The sequence below is a fragment of the Diuraphis noxia genome, unplaced genomic scaffold (assembly GCF_037042655.1).
Source record: "Diuraphis noxia isolate RWA-SAM2 unplaced genomic scaffold, SU_Dnox_SAM2 contig0005, whole genome shotgun sequence".
Taxonomy (NCBI): Eukaryota; Metazoa; Arthropoda; class Insecta; order Hemiptera; family Aphididae; genus Diuraphis; species Diuraphis noxia.
Genome location: NW_028301715.1, coordinates 5985633 through 6000731, shown reverse-complemented (window position 1 = coordinate 6000731; position 15099 = coordinate 5985633). Strand labels below are relative to the sequence as shown.

Sequence of the window (15099 nt, the reverse complement as noted above, 5' to 3'; positions counted from 1 at the left end):
ATACATTATATTGTTGTTATTAAGTGTGCGTGGAAGAGCCTGCTGCAGGACTATGGTCTATGAGATGACACGAAAAGATCGAGAATCGTTCGATGGTGAAACGACGATAACGCGTTTATACTGTACGGCTATTAGTCTTACCGCCATTTGAAACCTTCGCGAGATAAACACATTTTAAATGACAAAAAAATAAAAAAATAAAACGAAGAAACCCATCACTACCTACCTACTATGCTTTTTACAAAAAACCTGTTTCTATCTCCTTAGATATATTTACATGTATATGCATATGTGTGTGTTGTGTGTGTGTGTGTATTCTTCGTTATTATATAGGTACCAACGGATTATACGATTATATCTTGCTATTACATCTATACACCAAGTCGATTGAGCGAATTTTGTTTTCACGCCAAAGAGTACACATAATATATTATAAACCGCTAACACATATTATAACGACTAGGAAACAACTATGTATTCCACCTATTGTGAACTGAAAGGCACGCGCTGAAGAGTTTATATGTATATATTTTGTTTTTACAGAAATTAAAATCGTTTAATACCATACAAGTTTTTCAAAAAAATCGTTTGAAATGTATATCTATAGAACGTTTCGTCAAACTTAGGTTTTAAACTTCCACAAAATGTTACACTGGCTATAGGCAACACAACAATAGCACTGCAACAACAATATTCAAAAAACGAAGATGAAAAAAGACGTTAAGGGTAATCATATATTGTAATGCAGCACTGACCATTATTATAAGGCTTAATTATGGCTTTATGTTCAGTAAACAATTTTTGAAAATTCTTCCCAACTCGAAATAAACTATATAGGTTGGTAATATTAATTTTTTTTTATTGATTTTAAACCTTAATTAACAATGGCCATAAAGGTTACATTTTTCGCATTTAATTGAGTTATAAAAATCTTAAATCCTATATGATGGTGTTTGAGTTTGATCCAAATGCTGCATGAGTGCATCTATATATTATAGGATATTGATTATGTTAAGGTTGCTGAGTTTAAGAAAAAAATGAACTTTTTAACTAGTTACTGCAGTGTGCTGGATATACGTATTAAAAAAAAACCCCACGGTCCTCACCTATATATATATATATAGAAACTCTCACACTCGGAGGCAAACAATACATAGATATGTGGGAGCGTTTATCAACTTTAACTTTACTATTATGTATTTATAACAAAAGACTGTTGTATATATTCATTATTCATCAATAGATTTACATTTCACGTAATAGATACTCTAAGATGATGCGCACGCCTTAACAGCTGACGTGCAGTGTTTACGTTGCGCGTTAAAAACTGCTGCAGGATGTGGATGCATCGCGGCTGCAGCAGCAGAGGCATTGCACGTCGGGATGACGCTGTAACTAGCAGGGTCAAATGACGTATAATAATATAATATAACTTCAAGTATGATAATAATAATAATGATGAAATATTTTTGTAACCGAGAAACCTATATAGCGGTGCATCATCGCGTGTACCTACTTATATATACGGGTACGAGTTGATGTGCGACGTTCACACCGCGGGATACGCGTCAGAAGAGTGGGACAAGACGAGCGTGTGTGTCATATTATATATAGTATGTTTTTAATGTTTTTATACATATAGGTTAGGTTATTTCTGCTGTCGCAGCAGGTATATTATGTATATAGGAGGGTTTTATAATTACGGGGTTGAGACGCGTCAGACTTAATATGAATGTGCATGCATGTGAGTGTGTAAGTCGCGCCGTCACACGTAAACACACATATTTTGTATATTATGCATATAATTCGAGTACCTACACGCGTCCGTAACGTTATTATAACCGGAACGGACGTACGTCGGACGTATATTAGCCGTTGGCCGTTTGCTATATTCGATGTATATTATATTATTATATTGTGTGTGTCTGTACCTGTATAATATATGTATATACTTCATGGACTGAGATCGTAAAACTCGCGCGCGTACGGTGCGTAATGGTAATAATATGATATTATAACGATATAATATGTGGGCACGGGAAATAATAAAATTCGTCGGACCGTTAAATGAACGGGAATGAAATTAAAAAATCACGCAGGGATAACATATAACAGTACGCGCTGACGACATTTTTCGCACGAGAGATATGGAGGTGCAGCTCACGCTTATTTTCAATACTTCTATGAATATGAAAACAGACGATTGAGCGCGCTTATGTAGAGTGGAATAAATTACAGTGAAACACATAATGAATAAAGAATTATGCCTTAAGCCAGAAAACTCGAGAAATACACTCGACATACCTACCTATATAGACTAGGAGAAGCACACACAACCAGACCTCAAATCAAACATCAACTCCATTTCCTCAGGGAATTAGTCATACAACTTAATATAAGAACTAACTTTAACGTAAACAATTTGATGTGATAATTATAACGTGGATTAGAACTATAACGGCCTAGAAGCCGATGTAACTAAGATAAATAAAAACATTTTAAAAACAACAGGCCTATAAAAACCTAAAACGATAGAACCTGCCACCGTTCCTCTCTACAATCAGACAAAATTTTTTTATTGAATAAATATTTGCGAACGAAATTTGACAAATCCATCATGCATCGTATATTATGCAACGAGTTAAAGTTGCGATACGTGACACCATTACAAAACAGTAACATAAAAATAGATTATCAGTAATATATTATACTAATATGCTTTTACTGGACATATTATATTACGGTCATCCACGTACATACATATACACGTAATTAATTATAATATCAAATTAACACTAAAATATAAAAGACACACCGTGTCAAGTTCAAGAGTTCTGGGCCAACAACAACCTATAAGTACACTATATAAGAAAATCCGGATGACTCTAAATAATTACACTAGTAATACTAAACCATGTAATATCAATATACAATTTTGCAATAGGTTCCGATAAATTGTATGAGTAGGAGCTCATTATTTGAGCTTTATTTTCTGAAAGTCCCTATACTTGCGTTTAAAATTATTATTTAAAAGGCTCTAAAAACCCTTACTAGATTACACACATACATATCGTATATGCGTATATAACTAACTGCCGGTAAACCGACTTCGTGGTTGCATAGGTACCCGTATAAGTGTGTAACCATTAACCGCGAACTAACCTACGATGATGTACGGTGTTATATTATATAGTCATAAGTGGAGCTCGGTAAACTCATCATTTGGAGAGGATTAAGTCGTGAAACTGGAGGGTTCTATTTTTGCATAAACTTTATTATTTGCACGAATAAGGTATGATATCGTATGACTCGTAGGAAAAATTAAAATTAACGGGCTTGAATAAAATATATAATTTACACGAATTTACACGAATTTACAATATTATACCTACTGCAGTTTTTGAATATTATTAATTAATAAATTGTATACAAACATATATAAACACATTACAGACGCCACGTTATTCATTGTATCGAGTATATTGAGCGGTGAGGATTTTAGGTGTCTGTAATTTTATTTTCGAGAGGGCTTAGTTCCTCTAACCTCACGTACAACTCCACCAGTGTCGTATATAATTATAGTTATATGTATAGTTTAGGAATTTCAGTCGGTACTGCTACTGCGACGGATTAAATAATATAATACTTTGAAAATCAGCTGAGACGGCTTGAGATCAAGAAAAACAAACATGCTATGCAAGATAGATCCGAAAATCCAGAGGTCGTTAATGTATATTATATAATATAATATATATAGTATACCTACGTGGTAAATGGTGAAACTTTAAAACACCATTTCGTATTTTCCGCCTGAAAACGCACACTGAGTGCGTCTGACTACCGTATGTGACCTGTCCACGGACATTATATATTAAACCCGGTTATCTGGTATCTACCTATATATTTCATTATAATACAACAGTTGCCGATCGTTTTCCCAGAACGTCCATTTCGATATGCGTTACATTTGTATTATTATATATACGAAATATAAATTACGAAACGCGCTAGGATAAAATTATTTAATAACAGTGTGTGGCGTGACTTTACAACTGTACGGAACAATAATAATGATAATGATGATAATATATTGTACGTACCTTAGTTTTATCTCTTAATAACGATTAATAATAATACGGTAAATCGTTTTCGGACTCCCGAGCGCACATCTCACTACCGTATATTACATTATTATAATTTACATAAGACGTATCAATAATAATAATAATATATAACATACAATATAATATCGTGTGTCGGGTATACGTATTTGAAAAAAAAAAAAAAACGTAAGTACACCCGCGACGGCGGCGTTCAGGTATTCGAAATATTTTCGAGTTGGCCAAAATCTCCATGTGCGCCGCCTCCGTCTCGTCAACAGCAGCAGAAGGGTGGCATTCCGTCGTGTAATAATAATGATAATAATAATAAAATCTAAATAGGTATAGACGATAATAACATTATGTTTTATACCTGTACCGTAGTATTATAATGTATATACCGTGGTGGTGACGGTGGTGTGTAATAATAATAATATATATTTTATCGGGTGCGCGCGACGTATGGATGAGAAGAAAAAAATAACAAAGAATTTTAATAACAACGCGGTGTGGGCGGCGGGACCTGCTGTTGGAGATCAATTAACCGAACCGCGCGTATCTCGTAGCGCATTATAATAATAATGTACGCGCAGACGGAGTGGCCGAGGCGGAGGGCGCGGACGGACCGAAACCCCTTCCGGCTAATCCGCGTGTAATAATTTATCGGGGCGCGCGCGCGCGCTCGCGAGCAGCTCGACCCCGGCCCGACGGACCTATAGCATCGATGACCACGGGCGACAACGACCACGACCGCGGTCCTGCCACACCGTATACCAACGATGTATTATTATTATTATTATTAGGCATGCAGCTGGTATATATATACATGCAATGTGACTGCGGGCATTACAATATTATTGTTATTAGGAATGATGTATAAAATTCGATTTAGTTTTACGTCACACGCGTTTAAGTTTATTTATTATTATTATTTTAGTTTTAATACGAACCGCACTGGTCCGCATAATATAATGTGTTGTTATGTATTGTTACTTATTTTTACTCGGCCGGCATAAGCATTTACATCAGTGGTTCTCAACCGGCGTGTGTCACGACAAATCAAGTGCTCGCCGTACCGTGTGTTGCCAAAAAAAATTGTTCAAAGTGTAAAATTTGTGATAAGAAATTATACTGATAAGTGATGGTAAGTACCACAGATCATAAATACAATAGGTATAATTATGAAGATAGTATCATCATTCTTGGTTTACATAAATAATATTATTGGTAGTAATAATATGACATTTTATTACTGAAAACGTGCAAATTGCAGCTTATTATTATGTAAACTATCTGTGTGTTCACAATATTATGATATAACTATATTAGTCATTGTAATTATTATTGTCGAACTATAAAAGTTGTATGCTGAAAGTTCTAAATATATTTAAAAAAAAAATTAAACTGCATTAGTCATTCGTGTGAAATATAGTTTCAAAGTTGGTAAATACTAAATAATCATATACTTATCAGTTACTAATGAAATAAAATTCTTGCATGAAATGTTTGTTAAACCATATTATAATATGTTTATACTCAAATCTATTGTATACCATTATATACATAGAGATTCCGTTCGAGGGATGATAACAATTTCGTTTATTATATATATATGTACCTACGAATCTAGTATGTATATTGTATATACTATATATCCATGTTTAATGTGTACCTACTTGGCTACTTATCATATATATATACGAGCGATAACGAAAAATCCGAGAGATTTCGATTTGTATAGTTATTTAGCTGTCAAGGGTACTCATAAAATAGTGTATTGATGAAATTCACTGCAGGAGTACTAAGGATGTTCAGTCCCCTGAAATTTGATCCTAGTGCCCCTTAATCCCGCAATTACTTAAATAACAATTAAAAATCATTGAAACGCGTTTATGGGTCAAGATAGACCACCATCGAATGATAAATAATATTATTACCATCCACATCGAAAGGTATAACCCGCCAAGTAATCGTCAACAATGAAACTATTTTTTTTAAAACGCGTCGAACACAAGCGAAGATTCATAATTTAAGTTAAACATCTAGAATAATAATTAATAGTACTCATTATCAAATAAAAATGGTTTGTTTTGCATAAAATGTATACACATTATGATTGATTTGAATTTATAATTAATTTAATTGGAGAGAGCAAACGTGACGGAGGTAATAATCACAGTAAACGAGGAATGCGAGAGTCACGGGTCTGTTTCCTCCAAAATTTCTTTGGTGCTTAAGCCCCTCCCTCCCTAAAATTTTTCGTTGGTTTGTACGCCAAGATACAAACACTGCAGACACACGCACACGCACAAACCTTATACCGCGGTATACGACGTGTAACCATTAACCAATAATAGTCACCATGTACAGAACTAACTACACAATAATGTAATATTATATTAAAATGTATATTGTTACAGTCGGGTACGTCAACTATATATACATATATACTAATCCCGAGTTGGTGTAAAACGGACAAAGGACATCTTATGTATTTTATTACAGTCGGAACCGACTCGGACGCGGCCTACAATTTTAGGACACTGTGCGGTTGTCGCTTCTAGTCCCGAAGACGATTTGTTTATGTTTCCGTTTCGTTTTAATACTGTACACACACACACACAACATGTATAATATATAATATATATGTAGAGAGAGAGAGAGTCGCGTGTTCTCGGCATATCCGACGATGAGTACCTAGCTATATATACCACGATGTTCAAGCGACCGTCATATCGAACCATCGAATCTGTAAAAACTGGTTTTCCGTACTGTACGATATTCGTCAATTATACCTACATAGGAACATATTATATGTATATAATATTATTTTAATACACACGTGTTGTGTTTTTCGTTTTAAAATATTATGCATTCAAAACTTATGATAATTATATACGACGAGTATAGGTCCGGAAAATATTGTTGAAATTACTTAAAACGGCAAGCGATTGTTATGATATTATATAAACGAATTTAAAATTTACCGCACCAAACGAAAACTTACAGTAGTGTCAGTAATAAAGATAATATGAAATTGTTTACGGGGAGATCCATTTTTGACGTTAGTCACTCATCTCTATATTATTATAATTAACTAAAACGATAACTTTTTTGAAAATATTTTACGTCGTTACAAATCAAATTTTATATATTGTATTCTTATGAATAACTGCATACATATTTATAAATGCATGTTTCGAAGCAGTATATTGTTAAGAACCTTTTCAACTTTATAGATCGAACACGATCTGTATTAAATACATTTTTGGATAATTACTCATTTAGTTATAAGTTATAACTTAAAAGTATTTGAAAATCTGAGGGCAATAACAAGACATATCCATATTTTGATAAAAATTAGTTTTTGATTGCACATTATCAAGATAAAAAACAGCATTAATTAAGAATGGTTTTACTTAAATTTGTTTACGGCTTTACGCTAATATACTTACTTATTCACGTTTTGAATAAAACGTTTCTTTCGCTCCAATGTAGGTTAAATACCTACTAACATAAACGCGTTAGAATTTAAGTTTGACGATGGTTGACGATACCAAGTTTTGCACCAAAACCGCATTTTTCTGACTCGTTTTGGCACAAAAAACAATACAGATACCGTAACATTGAAATTTTTTTTTTATTAATTGGCATATTAAATAGTATATGAATACGTGTATAACTCGATTTAAAACAAAATTAGCGTTTTGAATTGTAACTAATACCTAAGAATTAACGACACAATTTTTAATTGGCTAAATATGTACATATACACAGCATTGCGTGTACCTTCACGAGACATAATTAATGTTAATGACGTTGGAAAAATATATTATTTTATCTCGATACAGAGTACCTATAAATATAAATACATAATTTCTTGGATCTTTATCATTCGTGAATAATGAATGTAGTATTATAATTTAGTACCGGTACTGGTAGATGGTAAGTTGTAGTAATTCATATTGGCATGATGATATTGTCTAAGACGTCTGTCTCTGAAATAGTCTATATATTTACAAAAATGAATTCAATGATATAATATTGGTCATTCTGTGTTTCAAAAACAGCTGCGATTAGTGGGTCGTATATGATCTATATTAATATTTATACCGGGCACGACAGAAACCTACGGGTGCCCACTAGAAATTCTGCCAAATAGGCGTCCAAACTAGGCCTTCGTGCCTACTCCCGGACATAGCGCCATACGAAAAATAAAAAAATAAAAATTATTCGTCTTGTATAATAAATTAATCAGAATCGACACTGATAAAGTGATAAGGAATTATATGATAAGCATAATATAGGCTGGACATCTTTGATAAAGTGATTTGCCATTTAATTTTTTTTTTTTAGAGGAGAATCATTATGACCATCATTATACCAAAATAGGTAAAACATTTTATATTTATTATCTTCCTCCAAAAACAAAAAATTTCCGCTAATTATTGTTATCATTTTACAGTGTCCTGTTTACATTATCTGCATATATTATGCAGTTATGGGTGTCGTATACTTTTGTTTGTTTATTTTTTTAAAAGAATTATAGGATGAGACGTATCTTATCACAACCGCTATCCACAGTGCGTTTCTTGTTTGTTTATTTTTATGCTTCGTTCGTATAGCTATTATTATAATTTCGAAATAATTTTAAAAAAACAGTGATAATACTCGACCCGTCGCTGGGTATATATATATGGAATGAATATGTTATATAGTCATACGACGACGGCGACGTATAACAATATAATATTATAATATATTCTCCGCTAGAACTGTGTGCATTGTGTAGGTACAATATACATTATACATATAAGTGGCTATAACAATCAATAATTATTCATTTTATTAGGTAAATTATTATTTAAAATTTCAATTCCGCGTGCACCGCCGCTGCAGGAGCAGAAGGAGCTGCAGGATTCATCTAATGAACTCTGCCTACGTATTATTACCGTCATCGCCGCCGTCGGATTCGTTAACGATATCAACTGTGGGGTCCATTTCTACGGCCCCCCGATTTTGTTCTTGTGATATCTCCGGGAATAGTTGTGCACAAACGACCGGACTTCGTGCACATTCGTGCACAAACGATGCACAAACGATCTGCCCAAACAGAATTCAAAAATTCCAAATCGGGGGGGCTGCCGTTTCTACGGCCCCCCGAATTTGATTTAGGGATAATCCCCCCTGTATTTGTGCACAAACGACGGGACTTCGTGCACATTCGTGCACAAACGATCTGTCAAAACAGAATTCAAAAATTCCAAATCGGGGGGGCCGTAGAAATGTACCCTCAACTGTCCACCGGCCATTGAAATCATTAACGAAAAACTAGTTCGTAAAATATAATATAGATATTATTATTATGTATAGGAAATAGCGGTGAATTTCATATTCCGAAGCACAAAAAATACAATATCAGATGTATAATATATTGGTAGTGCTCGAGTACCTATATATATACAATATACGTTATAAACACGATACTATCAAACCGGTCACACGCAGTAAAGGTACTGCTGCATTGTACGCATGTTACATTATTACTATATCGTTTATTATTTCTTAAACGTTTCCATTTTCGTCGAGCCACGGTAATATGTTATATTAAGTTTATAAGTATATATATATTTGAAAAAAAATGCATACATACCTTAAATATATTTAATATACCTACAAGTATATATATATATATATATATATATATATATATATATATATATATATATATTATATAATATATTATATATTTAGATGCGCGCACGAGGTGTCCTTCGTTAAGCTTTCTCTCTTTTATAATATGTACCCATCGTATCCATAGATGTTTAAGTCGCCCGCGGGTACCCATTTGATTTTTACGAATTGTTATCCGCTTGTTTTTTTTTTATGAAAAAAATTCGGAAAAATGTTTGTTTACGAAACATTACGCGAGCGGTGTCGAAAAAACGTTGTGTTTTGGCAAACACGTGATTCTAATGTATTAAAAATTAATTAATGTTAAAATTATTATTGTGTTTTTTTGGATTGCAACACGCGGTACGCATGCGGTTCTCATCGAAGTATGCAAAATGATTTTTTTCAATTTTTACACAATTTATTCGTGCTCGTTTTTTTAGTCATTCACAATTTTGGTGACAGAGTTTTTACTTCTGTATTTTTCTAGTCTTATACACCTCGAACATGACTTAATAAAAATTCAAGGGGCGAGAAAAAATTCGAATTGTTGAGGTCTTCGAGTTGTCGAGATGTTTAACATAATTTAAATAATTTGTGATGTTAATATAATATCAGCTACTCGTAAGCATTTTGGCTCTATACCCCCCCCCCCTGCACTGGTCTAAAATCATCTTAAATATGTATTATTGATTCTTTATTATTAAAATATCATTAATAATAATTTGATTGGTCCAAATATAATAGCTATGTGATCTGTTTTTTATTTATAAAAAATTAATGTTTTTATTTATTTTTTGGGCATATAAATAAATCGAAATCGCGATTCGTCATCTTAAAAATCAAATAACAAAATCACCAGCTTATTTCGTCACTTCGCATATTTTCACGGACTCATCGCATATATACGTTCTAACGCGACATAATATTATAGCAATCGTAATAATTACCTAGTCTCTTCGTAGTTTGTATAATAATAATAATAATATATACCTGTTATAAAAAAAATACTTATCGTGTATATAGTCCAAGTGCCAATATATAATAACATACACTTTGATATAGGTTGGTGCACGATTGGAGGGGGAGGGAGCGAGGGAGCTTATAGTCGTCGTCGTGTGAGAGCTGAACGTGTGTGTGTAAGTCGTTATCTGTACACAGCCATCTCTGTCGGAGTGAAAGCCAACGACGATATAGTAATATGTACGACCCGTGTCGGATTGTCGCCATCATGCCCGAAAACGCATCGGTGCAGCGGAGGCGGTGGGAGCTGGGAGAGACTGCTGACCGAGTATGTGGTAACAAAAAAATGACGATGAGCCAGGACGGCCGGGGATGTATATATTATTATTATTATGTAGTTGGCACCCACATTATTATTATTTTAAATCGCCGCCGCCCGTCTTCGGCTGGATTCGGTGGGTTCGAGGACTTGGTGCGGGAGATGTTTATCTGAGTCCTTTTTACGCGGGACGGGTCCGGAAAGGTGTCTGGACGGCAAATATAATAATAATAATAATATTGTAATCGTCATCGGCGGTTTAATATAAAAATATTATTATAATACACATTATGACGAACGGCGTGCACATAGACCCGCTCGATCTTTGGGTGGAACAGGATGAGAAGGAGGTGGAGGAGTAGGAGGCGGCGGAATTTTTCCACCCGTCGTCATCGCTGCAGTGCGTATACGCATATTATTATATAGGTGTTCGTTATTTTTCCTCATTGTATCGCGTGTATTAAATATTATTTTACCGTCCTAACCCAACCTAGCTATCTGTACGTTTTCACGTGATGACGAGACGCCGTAGGTACTTACATTCATAATATATAATAATATTGTATATACTATGTACGAACGATAGCGCGCCAAAGAAGCAAATGTCGTCGTCATAATAAAAAATAGAATGAGCCAACGAGGAAAGAAAAAAAAAATATTAGTATATGAAAAAAACAACTGACGCGCAGACCTCTGTGGGACGATGGCGTTCGGGACGAGGCCATCTCCTAATCCGACGGATTATATATTTTATTATATTATTTATATTATATTATGTTATATTATACTCCGCGGGAGCCTTTCAAACGAGCGTTTTTTCTAGCAGTGCGTTGCGTGAAAGCGTCGTCGACCCCCCCTCCCCGCCCCACCAAACAATAGCCAAAACAATAACAGTAATATAACGATGATAATAATGTTTCGCTCTGGCAAAGGGGTGAGTGATGTGCAGCGTGATTAAACGGCTGAAAACGTTTCGTATAATAATCTTGTAAGGTAAAAAAACAAAAAGTTGAGCGTCATCTGTCATCTACATTAATATTATAACAGCATATAATATTATGTTTAGGTATCTCCTACCTACGAATCACCCTGACGGAAAAACTGCAGCACCTTACGATGTATGTATATCATATAATATGATTATTCAGATTATTAATTAATACCATTATTATAGTTTATTATAATCATAAACGTGCGCTGTCTTTATAGATCTTTTCGACACGACCCAATTATTATAAAATCCGTGTTAAAATATAATATATTATTATCATTATATTACCATATGGAATATATTATGTTGCACGTGTAGTGTCGACTTATTTGTACATTACGGTATTATTTAACTCTGTTTTTTAACGTGTGAATTTATTTTTGTGACCATAGACCTTATATTGTATAATATACGAAGTCCGCGCTCATTAGGTACCTTATCATTATATATCTTTAGATATTTTTCAAACGTATATAATGAAAAAAATCACAGCATTTCCTCGGTATAGATGATCACGGTCGAAAGTCGGTTTACAGTTCGACCGATCCATTTGAAAATAATATTGTACCATTTTATTTTAATAAGATGAATATACGTCATAGTTTTTGAGCGTATACATCTATATTGTAATATTTTGGTTAAAGTTCTACCTGCAGCAATATATGATATGATGATGCTTATTAGGACGTGTGCCTATAATATATATAAAAATATAATATGATGTTAAAAATTGTTTATGAATTTTATTTATTTACTTGGCCAAGGCTGTTGTACAGGTGTCACTCCCCCTCAAAAAAAAAAAAGTCCTAGTAGGTTTAGGTACAGGCGGTTATAGCTCTGGTACTAAAAAACGGCGTGCACACAAACACACTGTGGCACACGTGAACAAAATTAAAACGCATCACCTTGAGGTGACTATCTCGAAGTGCACCGCGACGCCAGTCGCCTGCACCAACCGGTTATACCCGATACGCGCCGCTGCCGATCGGTTTTGCAACGTACACACATACGCAATATTTGTGCATGTGTGTGTGTTGTGATGTCGGCGGCCTACAATAATTTTGCAATTTAATTGCAATTTTTTTTTTTTTTTTGTCCAATTTTAATCTTCCCACGGGCTATTTTTTGCGTGTGTACAACAGCGTGCGCATTTACGTGTACACTGCATATTATATACGTGCCACGGTCGAACGCACGTTGGTAAGAAGCCAAAAAAAAAATAATAATAATAATAAATAAATATAGAAGAAGAAGAAATATAAAAAGACCCGATCGCGCGGCGGCGGTGGCGTCGTCGTCATCGTCTGAAGGTATTTGCCTTTTAAGGGGGTTGGCCCCGTCGTAGTGTGTGTACTTATCTCTTGAAAACTATATACATATAGTGCGTACTGCAGTGGTGCTTGGGGCTATACACCGTGGTTCGACCACTCCACGATGACGCGAACACTGCCGACGTCGTCGTGTCCGGACGGGTTCGGCAGAGTCATCGTCGCCTTGTCATAATAATAATAATAATGTATTATATTATCGTTCATGTGTGTTCTTGCAGTAGGAGGTTAAAAACCCGACGAGTGCTATACCGCTGGCTGAAACAGCTCTTCAAGTTCGAAAATCGTTTGTGTACCTATATATAGGTCCTATCCGCTTTCGGGTGTTGTGTGTGCGTGCGAGTGTGCAGACTAGTCGCCGCAGCAGGGTTACGCACTCATATAAAATTTAATTTTTTTCCACATCATTCAGCCAGGTGACTAATTTTTTTTAACGCATCAATTTTAGGTAGGTACACGCGTTATGTGTGAGCAAGAGTTATTATATATTCACTCACTCTTTTATTTTGCTTAAGTGTGCAATGATAATAATAACAAAAATATACTTCTGAGTGTATACAATCATTAGTGATCGTCGTTATTATATAGTGCAAACACTATGAAATCGAATGATGAAATGAAAAATTTACTTCAGCTCGTTGAAAGACCACAAATGTGTAGGCACAAATCTATTAAAATTTCAGACTATGTAATATTATAAGCATTGACGTGAGTATAGTGAGGGGGACTCTCACCTTACACGTATTTTCTTATAGCTAAGCCCTCTTAGCCTCCACTGCGATTTTCGTCTTTGGAAAATACGGTGATATGTAATTAATAATTATCTACTATATATTATTCTATTTTCTAACTCGCCTTGTTCACGTGATGCGTATAGTGCGCGTAATATGTATTACAGTAATCCACTGACGGTGACAATTAATTTTATTTCGCATATAGATATTTGAATACGCAAGACCATAAAAATCGTCAACGAATTACGTCTTAAGTCCTGACCTAGCCGTAATAGTAGTGAGAGTTTGTGAAAAATATTAATAAGAGTGCAGCTGAACAACTCTGACCTTGGAAAATAGCTCTGAATATATATAGGTAGTGTAATGATTCATATTCTTTACTGGATACAAAGATTTTTGTATTTTTATATACGAAAAGATTGATGCCATTCAAGTACGTCGATCGCATTCAGCTGTTATCGTTCACCGTCGCATTTAATTTTATTTCACGTATAAAACGCGCCAAATAAATAGGTACTATTTGACTATAATATAGTATACTTTTTATACTTCTAGACTAGAAGGCTGGTCACCAGTTACCGCTCAAAAATCGTCAACGTTCTAAAGTATCCTAAACAGGCAACGAGCAGCCAATAAGTTGTACCTACGCGAGTTAACGTGCAGAATTTGTGGAAAAAAATTTTAAAACTGCAGCTGAACAATTGTGACCATACAACATATTATAAAGTATAATATAGATTTCGTATTGGTACGTCGCCGTGTCTCATAATATTTACATAGGTATAATAATATACCGACGAGTCAAGTACGTCGAGTGCATTAGCTTTAGCTATTATAATATATTATTATTATTTCTGTATATATATATATATATATATATCGTGCTGTGTTCTAACCGTAAATAGCGACTGCGTTTCCGCATACTCAAATCTATATATATTATATCGGTGTATTGTAATATGCTTAACATTATATTGTGTGTGGATAAATA

The 15099-nt window shown here is 34.4% G+C and overlaps 2 long non-coding RNA genes across 2 annotated transcripts in view; both read left to right on the top strand.

Moving 5' to 3' along the window:
* Positions 1 to 4984: 4984 nt before the first annotated feature.
* Positions 4985 to 15099, top strand: part of LOC149054808 (uncharacterized) — a 45829-nt gene continuing 35714 nt past the window's right edge. The window contains exon 1 of the long non-coding RNA XR_016192049.1: positions 4985 to 5244. This is a non-coding gene — a long non-coding RNA (uncharacterized LOC149054808). The remainder of the gene's footprint in view (positions 5245 to 15099) is intronic.
* LOC149054809 (uncharacterized) lies at positions 11770 to 14861 on the top strand. Its single transcript, XR_016192048.1, has 3 exons — positions 11770 to 12048; positions 12122 to 12173; positions 14664 to 14861. It is a non-coding gene; the product is annotated as an uncharacterized LOC149054809 (long non-coding RNA).